Source organism: Heterodontus francisci, chromosome 35 (genome assembly GCF_036365525.1).
Source record: "Heterodontus francisci isolate sHetFra1 chromosome 35, sHetFra1.hap1, whole genome shotgun sequence".
NCBI classification, from domain to species: Eukaryota; Metazoa; Chordata; class Chondrichthyes; order Heterodontiformes; family Heterodontidae; genus Heterodontus; species Heterodontus francisci.
In genome coordinates, this window is record NC_090405.1 from 40129740 (window position 1) to 40145918 (window position 16179).

The 16179-nt window shown below is 45.0% G+C and overlaps 1 long non-coding RNA gene across 1 annotated transcript in view; it reads left to right on the forward strand.

Moving 5' to 3' along the window:
• The first annotated feature begins 1124 nt into the window (after positions 1 to 1124).
• Positions 1125 to 16179, forward strand: part of LOC137350483 (uncharacterized) — a 75151-nt gene continuing 60096 nt past the window's right edge. The window contains exon 1 of the long non-coding RNA XR_010969439.1: positions 1125 to 1318. This is a non-coding gene — a long non-coding RNA (uncharacterized lncRNA). The remainder of the gene's footprint in view (positions 1319 to 16179) is intronic.

Here is a 16179-nt window from a genome sequence, read left to right on the forward strand (position 1 = left end):
TCACGAGCTGACTGCTCTCCTCGACAACGCAGCAGCCGCTGGCACCAGGCCGGCAGCTCCCACCTCTTGGAGGCACTCGGCCTTTAGTTAGGCGCCGAGCTCGCCTCCGGCCCAACTAGGGAATTGGCGTTCAAAGTTTGCATTGCATAAATGATGAATGATTTCAGCAGGAAATTGTATGAGCCGTTGAGGGAAATAAACTTACAGGGCTACTGGGATAGAGCGGGGGAATGGGGCTGACTGGATTGCTCTACAGAGAGCTGCAAGGATCTGAGGGGCTGAATGGCCTCCTTCTGTCTCATAATGACTCTGTGGGTCACATTTTATTCTGAAGACCCTGCTCTGACCCTCCATCAGACTGCCAAAGCCATTCCATGGCGAGCAGGCAATTAATCGCCCACTGTCGCGGATGCTGTATCTTTAAGGTGTATCCCCGTTCCTTTATCGTCACTGAGTCAAAATCTCAGAACTCCCTCGCTATTGGTACTGTGGGAGTGATATGATGATGAGCACTGCAGCGGTTGATGGAGGCAGTCCACAACCACCTTGCCTGGGGAACTAGAAATGGACAAGAAATGCAGCCTCGCCAATGTTCCCTGCATCCCAAAGAGCAAAGAAAAGAATTATACAAACCAATCTTATATTTTCTGCTGGCGAAGTTCGATTAAAATCATTAATAGCCTTGATAACCCATGTCTCTATTTCATAAGGTGAAAAGACAGACTTTTATTTAAAACAAAACCAGACCTTTAGTGCCTGGTTCACACTTTCAATAAAAACCCACTCAAAAACTGGACAGTGTAGCCCAGGATCAGATGGCTGTATCCTTGATTAAAAGGTCATGGATAAATAACCACATTCTACCAACACATTCCATTTTGAGCCACTCATTGACCACGCTTAATGAAGTCTCAAGGTCTCATGGCTGTTTAATTATCAGAGGAGTTGTGAATGGAGTTAAGTAACAACAACAACTCGAATTTATATAGCGCCCTTTAACAATTTTAAGTGTCCCAAGACGGGTCACAGGAGAGTTATCAAACAACATTTGACACCGAGCTGCAAATGGAGGTATTAGGACACCTCGGCTCACCTTAAAGGAGGAGAGAGAAGTAAAAAGGCTGAGAGGTTGAGGGAGAGAATTCCAGGGCTTAGGGTCCAGGTCACTGAAGGCACAGCCGCCAATGGTGGAGCGATGAAAAGTCAGGGATGCACAAGAGGCCGGAATTGGAGGAGCGCAGAGATTTCTGTGTGGAATCACCAGTGAATTGCTTAACTCCTGACCTTGTCATGGACCAAACTATATGTTGTCCATAAGGTCAGTAGATAATAAGCAACAAGAGCATTGCATGAAGTAATTTCTTTTTAGGTAGAATTTAAATTTCTGTATGGTAAATGACTAAATTAGTTTGTCACATGAATGATTGTTTATGTCGCCTTTAACAGACCTTCATTCCTTGCTGTGTTTGTCACTTTTAATAACTTACTCATAAACAAATGCTTTGCCAAGTGCTGTCTGTGAACCAGGACACATTACAACACTGCTTTTGCTCCACTATGGCTTGGATTATTAGTAATATTGGGCAGAATGTTCTGCTAAAATAACAGCATGTGAATGACGCATGTCATTATGTGGCAGCATCTTATGGCAGGGAAGAGATACTCCATGTATTGTGAATCTTCACAAATATTTTATTTTTCCTTTCCGTCTCTTTTTTCTCTCTGTCTCCAATCATTTTTCCCTCTCTTTATTTCGCTCTCTGTACCCGATTTGACTCCAATTCACCCTCCTTCCTCTTGTTATCTCTCAGTCCTTGAATCTCATTGGTTTGGGAGATAGAATGTTGGTTGGGTCATTCGCTGAGGTTCTAAATGCTCATTTCCCTCAGCCTGCTGTGAACAGCTTACTTCTTGCATGCTACGCTGAAAGGTGCAGAAAAGTGTCTAAGTACACTGTGAGATATCCTGCTCCAGCAAATTCTACCCATTACGTCCCTTCTTGCAATGTGCTTTGATAATATGTTGCTCTATGTCGATTCAGACATAGACCCAAGAGCCAAATGCTAAAAGAGCAATGAGTGTAGCTGCCTTTGACATCAGGGCAGCATTTGACTATGGAGTCCTTACAAAGCTGGTGTCAGTGGGGAAAAGTTGATGAGGGAATGTTCCAGTGGATGGAGTCATACACGACACAAAGGGAGGTGGTTGTGTTTGTTAGAGGCTTTTTGCCTCAAAGTGTTGCTGCAGGTGTTCCTTGGGAAGCATCCTTGACCTAACCGCCTTCAGCTAGTTCATCAGTAACCTTCCCTCCATCATAACATCAAGAGGAGGCCTGTTCAGTGTTGAGTCCATGTTGAGCTCCATCGATAATGAATTAGACTGTGCCAGTCCACAATAGGCTCAGTGGACGAGTGGCGGGTAGCATGAGGCGTGAATGAGAAAGAAAGAAACTTTTTTTATATTCATTTCATGAGATGTGGGCGTCGCTGGCAAATTGACCATCCCTGATTGCCCTTGACAACTGAGTGGCTTGCTCGGCCATTTTAGAGGGGAGTTAAGAATCAATCGCATTGCTGTGGGTCTGGAGTCGTATGTAGGCCAGACCAGGTAAGGAGGGCAGATTTCCTTCCCTAAAGGACATTAGTGAACCAGATGGGTTTTTTACAACAATTGATGATAGTTTCATGGCACCATTACTGAGACTAGCTTTCAATGCCAGATCTTTATGAATTAATTGAATTTACATTCCCCCAGCTGCCATGGTGGCGTTTGAACCCATGTTCCCGGGGGATTAGCCTGGGCCTCTGGATTCCTAGTTCAGCAACATTACCATTACACCATCGTCTCTCCAAATAAATAAAATAGTAACAAACAAAGCCACATTTGGCTAGCGCCTTTCGCAATCTCAGGCTGCACATTGCTATTTACAACCAATGAATTATTTTTGAAGTGCAGTCACTGTTGTAATGTCGAGAAATTTTGCAGCCAGTTTGCACACAGCAATCTCCCACAAACAGCAAATGACCAGATAGTTTTAGTGATATTGATTGCGGGGTAAGTATCAGCCAGGACTTGCTTTGTACATTTGACTGAAATTCCAGTTACAAACACCATCTCAAACAGGAGGAAGCTCAGCCCCTTCAAATCACCCTCCTTGCTGAGTCGCCACCATCAATATCTTGGGAGTTACAAATAACCAAAAACCTAACTGGACCCGTCATGTCAACACTGTGGGGGTAAGCGTACGGCAGATGCTGGATACTCTGCGATGACTGAACCACATCCTGGCCCCTCAAAGCTGCTCCAGTGTTAACAAGGCTCGAATTAGAAGTTTGATGGAATACTTTCCACTCTTACGGATGGATGTGCATCAAAAAAAAACAGCACTCAAGAAACTCAACACCATCCAGCGCAGAGCAAATCGCTTGACCCTGCCGCAAGAATCAATCTCCACCACTTCCATCTTTCACTACAACTAAAGTCTTCACCTAATGACTGCATATTTGTCAATAAATCTGAACTATGATTTCAATCATTCTTTGATGGTAAAGGTACGGTCAAATTTTGATGGCCGAGTAAAAGCTGAATTTTTGAGACCAATGTTTTGAGGCTAAAATTTGGGGGAGTTGACTTTTACACGAGTCATATTTTCAAACCTTTATTAACACATTAATAGCCACCATGGAGACAGGGAGAGTCGGATGGATGTGCAGGAAACTATGTTTCTGTTCTGGTGAGGTTCACTGATCCACTCTGCAACTTCACCACCTCATTGCAACCACTTGCTAGGCTTTCCCCCAATGGCATTTTTATGCTCTGGCATCTTCGTGAGCTGTGTACAAAGCTTTCTCCAATCTCTGACACTCTTCTCTGATACTTTGAATTCTCTTGCTGCCGCACACTTATTCACCTTCTCTGCCCGCGCAACGACTTTTAGTTTAAACTGCGCTGTGCATTTGTTGTTCTTCCTTGGTGCCATATTGAAAAAATGTGGGGGTCCCCGCTGAACAATCAGGTATCTATATCAGTGCGTGATTAGAATGTTCTGTCTGCGCTCTGAAAGTTAAGCTTAACCTTTACATGAGATATAGGAAAAATTCAAGATTTTTTGGCCTAAAGTCATGGGTCAACTTATACACGAAATTGACTTTTACACAAGTAAATACAGTAATCGCTTCTGCGAAGTGCCTTCGAACATTTTACCATGTTAGATGTTCTATACAAATATATGCTGTTGTTACTAATGAACCATCTTCTGTCCTGAATCACATAATCCAGTAAACTGTTGCTTGTGCAGCTTCATGTGAATAGAGTCTGGCATCAATATTTATCTCACTGCAGAGAGTTACTCAGCGCACAGACCCTTGTAGCATTGAACTGTGAACCTTCAGGAGGGGGAATTCCTCTGTTCACTATTTGTAGTGAGAATCATAAACACGCATATGAGGAATGCATTTACAGCTGCACTGTCAGCAGCAGGAAGTGAAAGGGTGCCCCAGTCCTCATGAATTACCGCCAGAAAATTTGTCTTGTTTAAAAGACTTCCCACGTGATGTCTCAATCCCGCACTGCCAGCATGCATCCGCGATCACAGGGAGCATGGATCCGAGAAGCAGGGCAGCCCTACCTCTGATCTACTCTTTTACAAAATTAAATTCTCATGCTGTGGGCAACATTGGCAAGGCTGGCATTTTCATCTCTAGTTGCCCTTGAGAAGGTGGTGCTGGACTGCCTTCATGAACTGCTGCAGTCAGTGTGGTGTAGGTACACCCGCAGTGCTGTTAGGGAGTGCCAGGATTTTGACCCAGTGATAATACAAGAATGGTTGATATATGTCCATGTAATGTTGGTGTGTGACTTGGAGTGACTTGATGCTCCCGTGCAGCTCCCTGCTTTCCCCACTAAATGCATGGAATGGCAGAATGCTGCCTTTTAAGAATGACAACTTGATATCACAGGCTGCATTGCCAAGAAATGTTCTTAATTAACCTTGTACACTGCCTGCATCTGAACAGTGTCCTGTTTTATTAATGCTACGGATCCTGATCAATATTTCATGCCTCCTTTGAGAAAAAGCACAGGCTAAACATTCTGACATCCCAACGTGAACAGCTTGTATTTATATACAACACAAAAACAAGAAGTGCTGGAAATACTCAACAGGTCTGGCAGCATCTGTGAAAAGAGAAGCAAAGTTAACATTTCAGAACCGATGAAAGGTCACAGACCTGAAACGTTAACTTTGCTTCTCTCTCCACAGATGCTGCCAGACCTGCTGAGTATTTCCAGCACTTTTCTTCTCCCTGCTGCTTTCACATGCGTTCAAATCCTCTGAAGAAGGAATTTTCCTCCACACAAGATCAGGGGGCAGGTTGTTCAACCTTGCCCGTCTAAGAGCGAAGTCCAAAGTACGGAAAGTCCTCATCAGAGAACTCCTCTTTGCTGACGATGCTGCTTTAACATCTCACACTGAAGAATGCCTGCAGAGTCTCATCGACAGGTTTGCGTCTGCCTGCAATGAATTTGGCCTAACCATCAGCCTCAAGAAAACGAACATCATGGGGCAGGATGTCAGAAATGCTCCATCCATCAATATTGGCGACCACGCTCTGGAAGTGGTTCAAGAGTTCACCTACCTAGGCTCAACTATCACCAGTAACCTGTCTCTAGATGCAGAAATCAACAAGCGCATGGGTAAGGCTTCCACTGCTATGTTCAGACTGGCCAAGAGAGTGTGGGAAAATGGCGCACTGACACGGAACACAAAAGTCCGAGTGTATCAGGCCTGTGTCCTCAGTACCTTGCTCTACGGCAGCGAGGCCTGGACAACGTATGCCAGCCAAGAGCGACGTCTCAATTCATTCCATCTTCGCTGCCTTCGGAGAATACTTGGCATCAGGTGGCAGGACTATATCTCCAACACAGAAGTCCTTGAAGCGGCCAACATCCCCAGCTTATACACACTACTGAGTCAGCGGCGCTTGAGATGGCTTGGTCATGTGAGCCGCATGGAAGATGGCAGGATCCCCAAAGACACATTGTACAGCGAGCTCGCCACTGGTATCAGACCCACCGGCCGTCCATGTCTCCGTTATAAAGACGTCTGCAAACGCGACATGAAATCGTGTGACATTGATCACAAGTCGTGGGAGTCAGTTGCCAGCATTCGCCAGAGCTGGCGGGCAGCCATAAAGACAGGGCTAAATTGTGGCGAGTCGAAGAGACTTAGTAGTTGGCAGGAAAAAAGACAGAGGCGCAAGGGGAGAGCCAACTGTGCAACAGCCCCAACAAACAAATTTCTCTGCAGCACCTGTGGAAGAGCCTGTCACTCCAGAATTGGCCTTTATAGCCACTCCAGGCGCTGCTTCACAAACCACTGACCACCTCCAGGCGCGTATCCATTGTCTCTCGAGATAAGGAGGCCCAAAAGAAGAATGTTGGTGTGTGACTTGGAGTGACTTGATGCTCCCGTGCAGCTCCCTGCTTTCCCCACTAAATGCATGGAATGGCAGAATGCTGCCTTTTAAGAATGACAACTTGATATCACAGGCTGCATTGCCAAGAAATGTTCTTAATTAACCTTGTACACTGCCTGCATCTGAACAGTGTCCTGTTTTATTAATGCTACGGATCCTGATCAATATTTCATGCCTCCTTTGAGAAAAAGCACAGGCTAAACATTCTGACATCCCAACGTGAACAGCTTGTATTTATATACAACACAAAAACAAGAAGTGCTGGAAATACTCAACAGGTCTGGCAGCATCTGTGAAAAGAGAAGCAAAGTTAACATTTCAGAACCGATGAAAGGTCACAGACCTGAAACGTTAACTTTGCTTCTCTCTCCACAGATGCTGCCAGACCTGCTGAGTATTTCCAGCACTTTTCGTTTTTGTTTCAGATTTCCAGCATCTGCAGTATTTTGCTTTTGTTTTTGTATTTATATAGCGCCGTTAACATAGTAAAGCATCCCAGAGTGCTTCACAGGAGTGTTAGCAGATGAGAATTGGCATCGAGCCAATGAAGGAGACATTAGGACAGATGACCAAAAGTTTGATCACAAAGGTAAGTTTGAAAGAGTAGAGACAGAGAACCAAAGAGGGTTAGGGAGGGAATTGCATAGCTTTGGGCCTAGACGCTGAAGGCTGCCAATAACAGGGGCAAAGGACGTTGGGGATACACAAGAGGCCAGAGTTAACCTAATAACATAAGAAATAGGAGCAGGAGTAGATCATACGGTTCCTCAAGCCTGCTGCGTCATTCAATACAATCATGGCTGATCCTCTGCCTCAATTCCACTTTCCCGCCCTACTCCCCATATCCCTTGATTCCCTGCAAGATCAAAAATCTATCTATCTCACCCTTAAGTATATTCAACAATGGAACATTCACAACCCTCTGGGGATGAGCAATCCAAAGATTCACAATCCTTTCAGTGAAAAAATTTCTTCTCATCTCAGTCCTAAACGATCGGCCCCTTATTTGGAGACTGTGTCCCTGTGTTCTAGATTCCCCAGCCAGGGGAAACAACCTCTCACTGTCTGCCTTGTCAATCCCCTTCAGAATCTCATATGTTTCAATGAGATCATCTCTCATTCCTGTAAACTCCAGAGAGTATAGGCCCAACTTAATCATCCTCTCATCATAGGACAACCCTCTCATCCCAGGCACCAATCTAGTGAACCTTCTCTGTACTACCTCCAAGGCAAGTATATCCTTCCTTAAATATGGAGACCAAAAACTGCACACAGTACTCCAGATGCAGTCTCACCAAAGCCCTATACAATTGTAGCAAGACTTCCTTATTGTTGTACTTCAGTACCCGTTCAATTAAAGCCAACATGCCATTTGTCTTCCTAATTTTTTGCAGTACCTACAAGATAACTTTCTGTATTCCTTGTACGAGTATCGCCAAGTCTCTCCGAACAACAACATTTAGAAGTTTCATGCCTTTTAAAAAATATTCTGCTTTTCTGTTCTTACGACTCAAAGTGAATAACCCACTTCCCCACAATATACTCCATCTGCCACCTGTTGTCCACTCACTTAACCCGTCAGTGTCTATTTGCAGCCTCTTTGTGACAGTTCACATTCCCACCTAGCTTTGAATCATTAGCAAAGGAATGCGGAGATCTCAGAGGGTTGTAGGGCTGGAGAAGGTTACAGAGGTGGAGCGGTGAGACTGTGGAGGGATTTGAACACGAGGTTAAAAATTTCAAAATTGAGGTTTGTTTTAAAGTGTGACTAACCTTTAAAACTCACTTGCTTTAAAGGTTAGTCACCATGGCAATGTGCTGCGGGAGAGCATTCACTAAGCCTGATTCAAACATTATCTTGTCTCGGCCAGTCTCTCACTCACTGAATCATTTACCATGGTCTCCTGTACTAAGAGGCTAAGTAAATGGTGGAAGCCAGTGATCAATCTATGTCTGCAGACCACCGCAAACTTTAAGGTAAAAGAAACCAAGCTTGGCAAGTCTTAAGCCTCTGTTTATGTTGCAGTATTGAGCTTATTTGTAGACAGAGGTCCCTGGTATGAATACGAAGAAGGGAAGAAGGCTGCGAGCATCTTACAAACAAGGACCTCCTGATCTCAGATGTCTCATCAGTTGATTCATTAAGCCTCTAAAGATAAGCATTCACGGATTGAACGAGGTCTCCCCGAATTACAGCAGTGCCATTGGAAGTAATGCAGCTCACCACATTGAACAAAATCTCAAAAGCAGGAAATAGGGTAAACTAAAATTTCGGCAAGAGAGAAACTGAAGCCCCGATTTTAACTGGTTGGGGGAGGGGGGGCGGGGTTGGGGGGAGGGAGTGGTTGTGGTGCCTGGGGAAAGTGTGGGGCTGCGGGAAGGAGCTTGACGCTCACCTAATGTTGCCAACCTTTCCGGCAATTTTTTTCAAAAAGTGTGTGTTCTTTTTTCAATTTCTTTCAACAGCTCCATTTCTTTGTCATAAAATAGATGGGGGAGGTGGGGGGTGGGGTGGGAAGGGGAGGGGCGGGGGGGGGGTGGGGGAGGGGCTAGTCGAGTGACTTGGGGTAGTTGGAGGTAGGAGTTATGAAATGATACCTCCAGGAATCTGTGCAACCATAATTGACAACCCTACTCTTGCCCCGGCTTGCTAGCGTGACGTCCAAGCAATTTTAACACATAGGCCTCATTTAAGCAGACAAGGTCCGACTCCCGCCTGATCCCAAAGTAAGGATGTCAGATCCACTGGTGGGAGATGGGCGAGCGTAGCAGGAGGCTGCAGCCTGGTACTTGCGGGAATGGTTCCTGGCAACTGCGGTTCGTGTGAGGAGCGTTGGCGAGTGTGGCGGGGGATGATATCCCAGGAAATCATAGGAATTCCTCTTGACCCCAGATGTGTGATTGCCTTCAAGAGTGATATCCCTTTAAGATCCTAGTATGCTGAGTACCAGTATGCAGTCATGTGACTACATGCTAGGCTCACTCTGTAACTGTAACACCAAGAGGCAAGTCCTGTAAATAGGTAGCTCTGCACTGTATATACTTGTAAAGAGCTGTTAATAAACCTGTTTGAGATCTTCAATCAACTGAACTCCACGCATTTCATTTATGTTGCATCAGACAACATAAAAAGATTACAGCCCCAAGGAAACCTTTAAAGAATAAAATAACTTTACCTTCTCAGCCCTCTCCTGGGACTGCTGATCTTTAATTTCCCTGGCGATGAAATGATAGCTTTGGACCCCGACTTCTGAATGTCAATGAGGCCCCCACCTATCTCGCATGGGATCCAAACCGCGCCTGTTAAAATGGCACTGGGTGTACGTTCAGCTAGGCTCGGTTGATGATATTTTAACTCCCATCCCCATCCTACAGGCCCTGTTTTTGGCAGGTCTGGGGTCAGGGCCTGGCTTGTGTCTTTATTTATCACAATTTCAATTCAACAAGAAAATATATCCATCAAAGCTCACAGCAAAATCAGGGTTAGGTGCATTTTGTGAGTGATTACAGCTGTGTTCAGTGCACTTGCAGTACTTAGTTAATCTTTAGATACAGAAATTCGCTGATGATTGCAAAATGTTCAGCACCATTCGCGACTTGTCAGATACTGAAGCAGTCCATGTGGAAATGCAGCAAGACCTGGACAATATCCAGGTTTGGGCTGATAAGTGGTAAATAACATTCACGCAAGACAAGTGCCAGGCAATGACCATCTCAAACAAGAGAGAATCTAACCATCTCCCCTTGACATTCAATGGCATTACGATCACTGAATTCCCCACTGTCAACATCCTGGGCATTACCATTGACCAGAAACTGAACTGGAGTAGCCATATAAATACCGTGGCTACAAGAGCAGGTCAGAGGCTAGGAATCCTGCAGTGAATAACTCACCTCCTGACTCCCCAAATCCTGTCCACCATCTACAAAGCACAAGTCAGGAGTGTGATGGAACACTCTCCACTTGCCTGGATGGGTACAGCTCCAAAACACTCAAGAAGCTCGACACCATCCAGGACAAAGCAGCCCGCTTGGCTGGCACCCCATTCACAAACATTCACTCCCTCTACCACTGATGCACAGTGGCAGCAGTGTGTACCATCTACAAGATGCATTGCAGAAACTCACCAAGGCTCCTCAGACAGCACCTTCCAAACCTGCGACCTCTACCACCGAGAAGGGCAAGGGCAGCAGATGCATGAGAACACCACCCTTGCAAACAATGCAAATCATAGTGTTGTGATCGTCAATTTACTTCATAGTAATTCCCCTCCAAGCCACACACCATCCTGACTTGGAACTATATCGCCGTTCATTCACAATCGCTGGGTCAAAATTCTGGAACTCCCTTGAACATCCCATGAATGAAAAAAAAATGCCCAACTGGACCATAAGTCATTTGCTACATCTTCCTAGGCACACCCTCCCCCTCTCTCACACGGCTGCAGAAGCACTTAATGAAAACATAGTGTGACGGTGTTTGTAGCCTTTGATGTGCAATATTTATACAGTTCTTCCTAAAGCCACTTTAAATGGTGCCAATCTTATTAGCAACAGCCAATGCATCATAGTCTGGGGCTGGAAGGACATAAGCTTTCTTCTCACTGTCAAGCCTAATAAGAGAACTGGCTTTAGCTATATCAATATCATAGAGTGTTTTGGCAGTCTGTTTGATCTGGAACTTATTGAGCTTGATGCAAACAATGCAAATCATAGTGTTGTTATCATCAGTTTACTTCATAGTAGACTCAGCAGTCAGAGGGAACACAATGAGGGAATAATAGACCATCCAGCGTATTCCTCCTCTTTCTGGGGTCAACATTGTTTATCCTGCAATATCAAAGAAGCCAGCCAGAATACCATCTCCTGCCCTATATCTCCTTATGTGGCTCGGTTGTCAAATTGTGTCTGATGACATTGCAGTGTAGTGCCTAGGGGCATTTTACTACATTAAAGGTGCTATATAAATGCAAGTTGTTGTTGAGCATAGGAAAGGTGATGGGACATTCAGCCCATCAAGTCTGTTCTGCCATTTAATTAGATCATGGGAGGACTGTACCTCAACTCCATTTACTCATTTTTGATGCCGGTGACTCCTTCGCCCGTTAAAAATATAGTGCAGGTAGTCTTGGAAATTTCAAGTGACTCCTAAGGAAAGGTTTTGCAAGGTTTCTTCCTTGTGCCTCAAGAACACAAAGCTCTAGAATATCTAGTTATCTTACCTGTTCTATACCATTCCTCTTGGATTGTTTGCTTCCTTTATATCATATTTCTACACCTCCAGTAGCTAAGGAACCATCATGTTCTATATGATTGTCAATCCTCTTAACCTGTATTTACTGTAATTATCCTCAATCTTATTCCTAGCCAGATGTTTATCCACCTCTTCGTGCAAGGTACCAAGCAGCACAATGTTCGCTTGCTACCCTGGAAATCCATTACCTGTTTCTCATAATCTTTTCTATTCATTACCTGGTTTACGGAGCAGTTAAAACTGACTCAGTATCACAGAACAGTTTGCATCAAATGACAGTGCTGTAGAAGCTTAGTGTGAGAAGGGGCTCATGTGAGGCATAAACACTGGCAGAGATCTATTGGGCCGAATGCTTCTGTTTCTGTACTGTAAATACTATGTTACGACCAGTTGAGGAAAGGGTCTCGGGCTCCCCTCTGGCCCCTTTCCTGGTTTGGCCGTAACAGGGTTTAACTTTTAAAAACACTGTTTTTAGTTTCCCCTCAGTGAGTCCTTGTTCACTGCTCTCTAATTGTAATTGTAAGGGAATCAATCAGACAGGCTTTCTCAGGTTTAAGCAAGCAAGGTGTTTGTTTATGAACCTTAACACTCAAACTCAGTTAAAACTACTAAAAATGCGCGACGCAACCATGCTGGCGTGCATATGCGATAAACGCACACACAAATAGATACAGAGGAGGAGAAAGAATTAAAGGGGGAAGGTTTGAAGTAGTAGATGGAATTCATTTACTGTTTTTTAGTTTTTCTGTGAAGCCTTTGATTGAAGTTAAGTCTTGCAGTTCTCGTTGGGGCCCAGTGCACACTTTCAAACTTGTTTCGCTGGCACCAGAAAGCTGCAGGGGTCTTCTGTATTGAGGCTTAAGTTACCTCCGTGGGTCCCTGGAACTTTGTGTGAGAGAGAGACAGAGAGAGAGAGAGACCTTGCTTCTCTTTGGTCTTCAAAATTGCAGTCTGTCTCAAAACTTTTCCGTGATCCTCAATCCAAACAATTCCCAAGTCGGCCAACAGGTTAGTCATGTGACCAGCTCTTTGTTTGGCACAGCATCGCCTGTGAGGATTGTTGATTCTTCAAAGTTTACTAGACACACTCAGTTGGTGGAGGAGGGTGGGGTGTGGAATGCTGGCACTTTCGCAGACAATACTCTCAATATCTTTTGTTCATCACTATTGGCAAAACCCATCTGGCTAATTGAATCAGGGGCACTTCCATTGTCTCTCTATGCAACTGTCTCTCAGAATGCAAATGTGCAGCCATGTTTTCAACCACTGCTCTGTGGTCCTTTTAAACAAGTTATGTTCAATGTCCAGTAAACGTTCAAATAGTGTTCCATATGCTGAAATTAATATGCTTCCATTTGACAGATGTGGTTTATGTCACAACTATGTGGTGTTTTTGTTTGTTTGTGGAACCTCAGCTGACGAACCAAGTACTGAACCATAGGACTCCCAACAAGGTTGAAAGGATTAGGAGAAAAGGGGAGGTCCCAGGAGAGTGGGGCTAATTGGATAGCTCTTTCAAAGAGCCAGCACAGACATGATGGGTTGAACGGCCTCCCTCTGTGCTATATCATTCTACGGAATTAAGGAATAGCAATTAGGTGACAATGGAATTGACAGTGCATTTCTGTGGAAATAAAAAGTGGGAGCGATGTAAAACTGGCTGCTGAATGACTATCACTCATTTTGCACTATTGCACAAAGGTTTACATTACCGCACCCCCCCCCCCAATTCATTTCAAATAACTTTCCGAATGTGTAAACCACCCATAGCCTTGCCCTATCCTATCCCTGCAAACTGTTAGTGCCCAATATGCCTCCCCACCTCCCTTAAAAATCTGTTCTTTGGCCCTCTATGCGTCTCCCCCATCCTCTTCACCTCATTGTTGTTTGCACAACCTTCAGCCATCTTGGGCCCGGTTATAAGAAACTTACCCCCAAACCTCCCTCCCTCCCTCTCCGCATTCAAAAACCCCTTGACACCCATCTTTGTGACCTCTCCTAATCTAGCACTCTCCAGTTTGCCATCATTTTCCTTACCATTGTTTGTGAGGCGCCTTGGGATCTTCAGAATCATAGGGGTGGATTTTATTCTCCCCCAGGCATCGGGTTTCACGGCGGGGTGGGGAGGGGGGTGCATGAAGATGCCTCCAGGATAGGGCCGCAATGTACCCCGACGTCAGGAGGGCCCGGCTCGATATTACTGGCAGCGGCGAGGCCTTGTGGCACTCCCCCGCCGTTCGGTGACCTGACCCCCCCATTTGAATATTTAAATTAATTTAAATGAGTGAGTATTGCTGAAAATAGAAACATGTCGTCGAAGCTTTTCATCTTGCACTCATCAGGACAATCGCAAGAATAACCAATGTAAGGGAAAACAACAACTTATACTGCATGAGAATGAATTAATGATACTTATGTGGGCACCTGATGTCCCACTGCGATCTTCAGCCGGGAGGCTGGCACTCCCGCACCTTCGGATCCCCGTCCAGGGAAACGAGGTGCCATACTGGTGGGGAGTGGGGGGAGGAGGTAAGTTTATCAGTGTGGGAGGTAGGGGAGGAACAGGGTCAAAGTAACATCATGGGTGTCGGGGATGGTGGGGAGGGTTGGAGGTTACGGTTTGTGCAGTTTTGGGGGGGTTGCAGGTCAGATGGACAAGTTAAGTGTTTTTTGGGGGTGGGGGGGAGAGCAAATAATTAATTTTATTGTTATTTGGGGTGTGGGAGAGGGGCAGAAGTGGTGCCTATATTTCTTTTGATTCACGACACCTTTAAATATTTAAATTTCCCGGTTGGGCTGAAAGCCCTTTAAAAATGGTGTCATTGCCGGGGACGGACAGCCTGCCCTCTCCACGTGATTGGGCGGGAGCCAGGGGTGGCAGCCTACCCTGGCTATTTAAATGTGCCGCTAAACGGGAAGATTGCGGCGGCTCCGCGACACGCGCGGGCCGCCATTTCTTTCACCTGCTACCAACATCAGCGGCAGGGACGGAAGATTCAGGCCATAATTCATAGAATGGTTTCAGAACAGGAGACCCTTCAGCCTACTGAGTCCATACTAGCTCGCTGCAAGAACAATCCAGCTAGTCCCACGCCCCTGCATTTTTCCCATAGCCCTACAATTTTCTTTCCTTCAAGCACAAATTTAATTCCATTTTGAAAGCCCTGATTGAATCTGCCTCCACCACAAGGTCAGACAGTGCATTCCAGATCCTAACCACTCGCTGTGTTAAAAAAAAAATTCCTCATGCCGCCTTTGGTTCTTTTGCCATTCACCTTAAATCAGTGTCCTCTGGTTCTCGATCCTCTCCCAATGGGAACAGCTTCTCCCTATCTGTCCAGACCCCACATGATTTTCAACACCTCTACCAAACCTTTTCTCAACCTTCTCTAAAGAGAACTATCCCAGCTTCTCCAATCTATCCAAGTAACAGAAGTCCCACATCCCTGGAACCATTTTCATAATTTTTTTCTGCCCCCTCTCTAAAGCCTTCACATCCTTCCTAAAGTGTGGTGCCCAGAATTGGACGCAGCACTGTAGTTGAGGCTGAACCAGTGTTTTATAAAAGTTCATAATAACTTCATTGCTTTTGCAATCTATGCCTCTATTTCTACTGGTTAAAGGCACGAGATCATTATGAGTTGTTGCTATCAGTCATAAGTACAAAATTAGCAAACAAGATAGTTCTAATACAGAGACATAATGATAGAGGGGAATGTAATATGCGCGTGTTACATTTGTACATGAACTGCACCAATTAAAAAAAATATTCCAAATGACTTCTTATGAGCTGAAGCTGAAAATTAATTGAAAATATTAATAACCTTGATAACTAATGTCTCGCTGTCACAGGATAAGGAACTGTGAGGTAATACATTTTGGTAGGAGGAATAAGGAAGCACATACTTAGGAGCAAAGGAATCTAGATCACAGATCACAGATTAAAAGTAGCAGGTTAATAAGGCCACGAAAATGTAATTCATTTCTAGAGGAATAGAATTGAAAAGTAGAGAAATTGTCCTTTATAGAACCTTGGTTAGACCACACTTGAGAGCTGTGCACAGTTATAGACTGGCATTTTCAATCATCAACGGGTGCAGGAATGGGAGTGGGCGTGCTTTGAAAGAAGCGCTGGCGGATGGTGTGTCAGTTCCAATGCTCCAATTTTCAAAGTGAGAGCACAGAGGGGCGGAGGTAAATCAGGAACCCCCTTGCCACAATTAACAGCATGTTAAGCTATTTGAGAAGGTTGTCAACGGGCGGGGGAAGGCGAGAAGGTGGTTTTTCTATTTGTAAATCGCCGAAGCCCAGCAGTCTGGTGCACGTTAGTGCACATCTGACAGGTTCATTGCGGGCAGAAACGAAGGACTTTTCTCTATTCCTTAAACTTTTGGGAGCTGGGGGAATCCTGCTTCGGATTGGACACAGCGCCTTTCAGTTGGCCTTTTG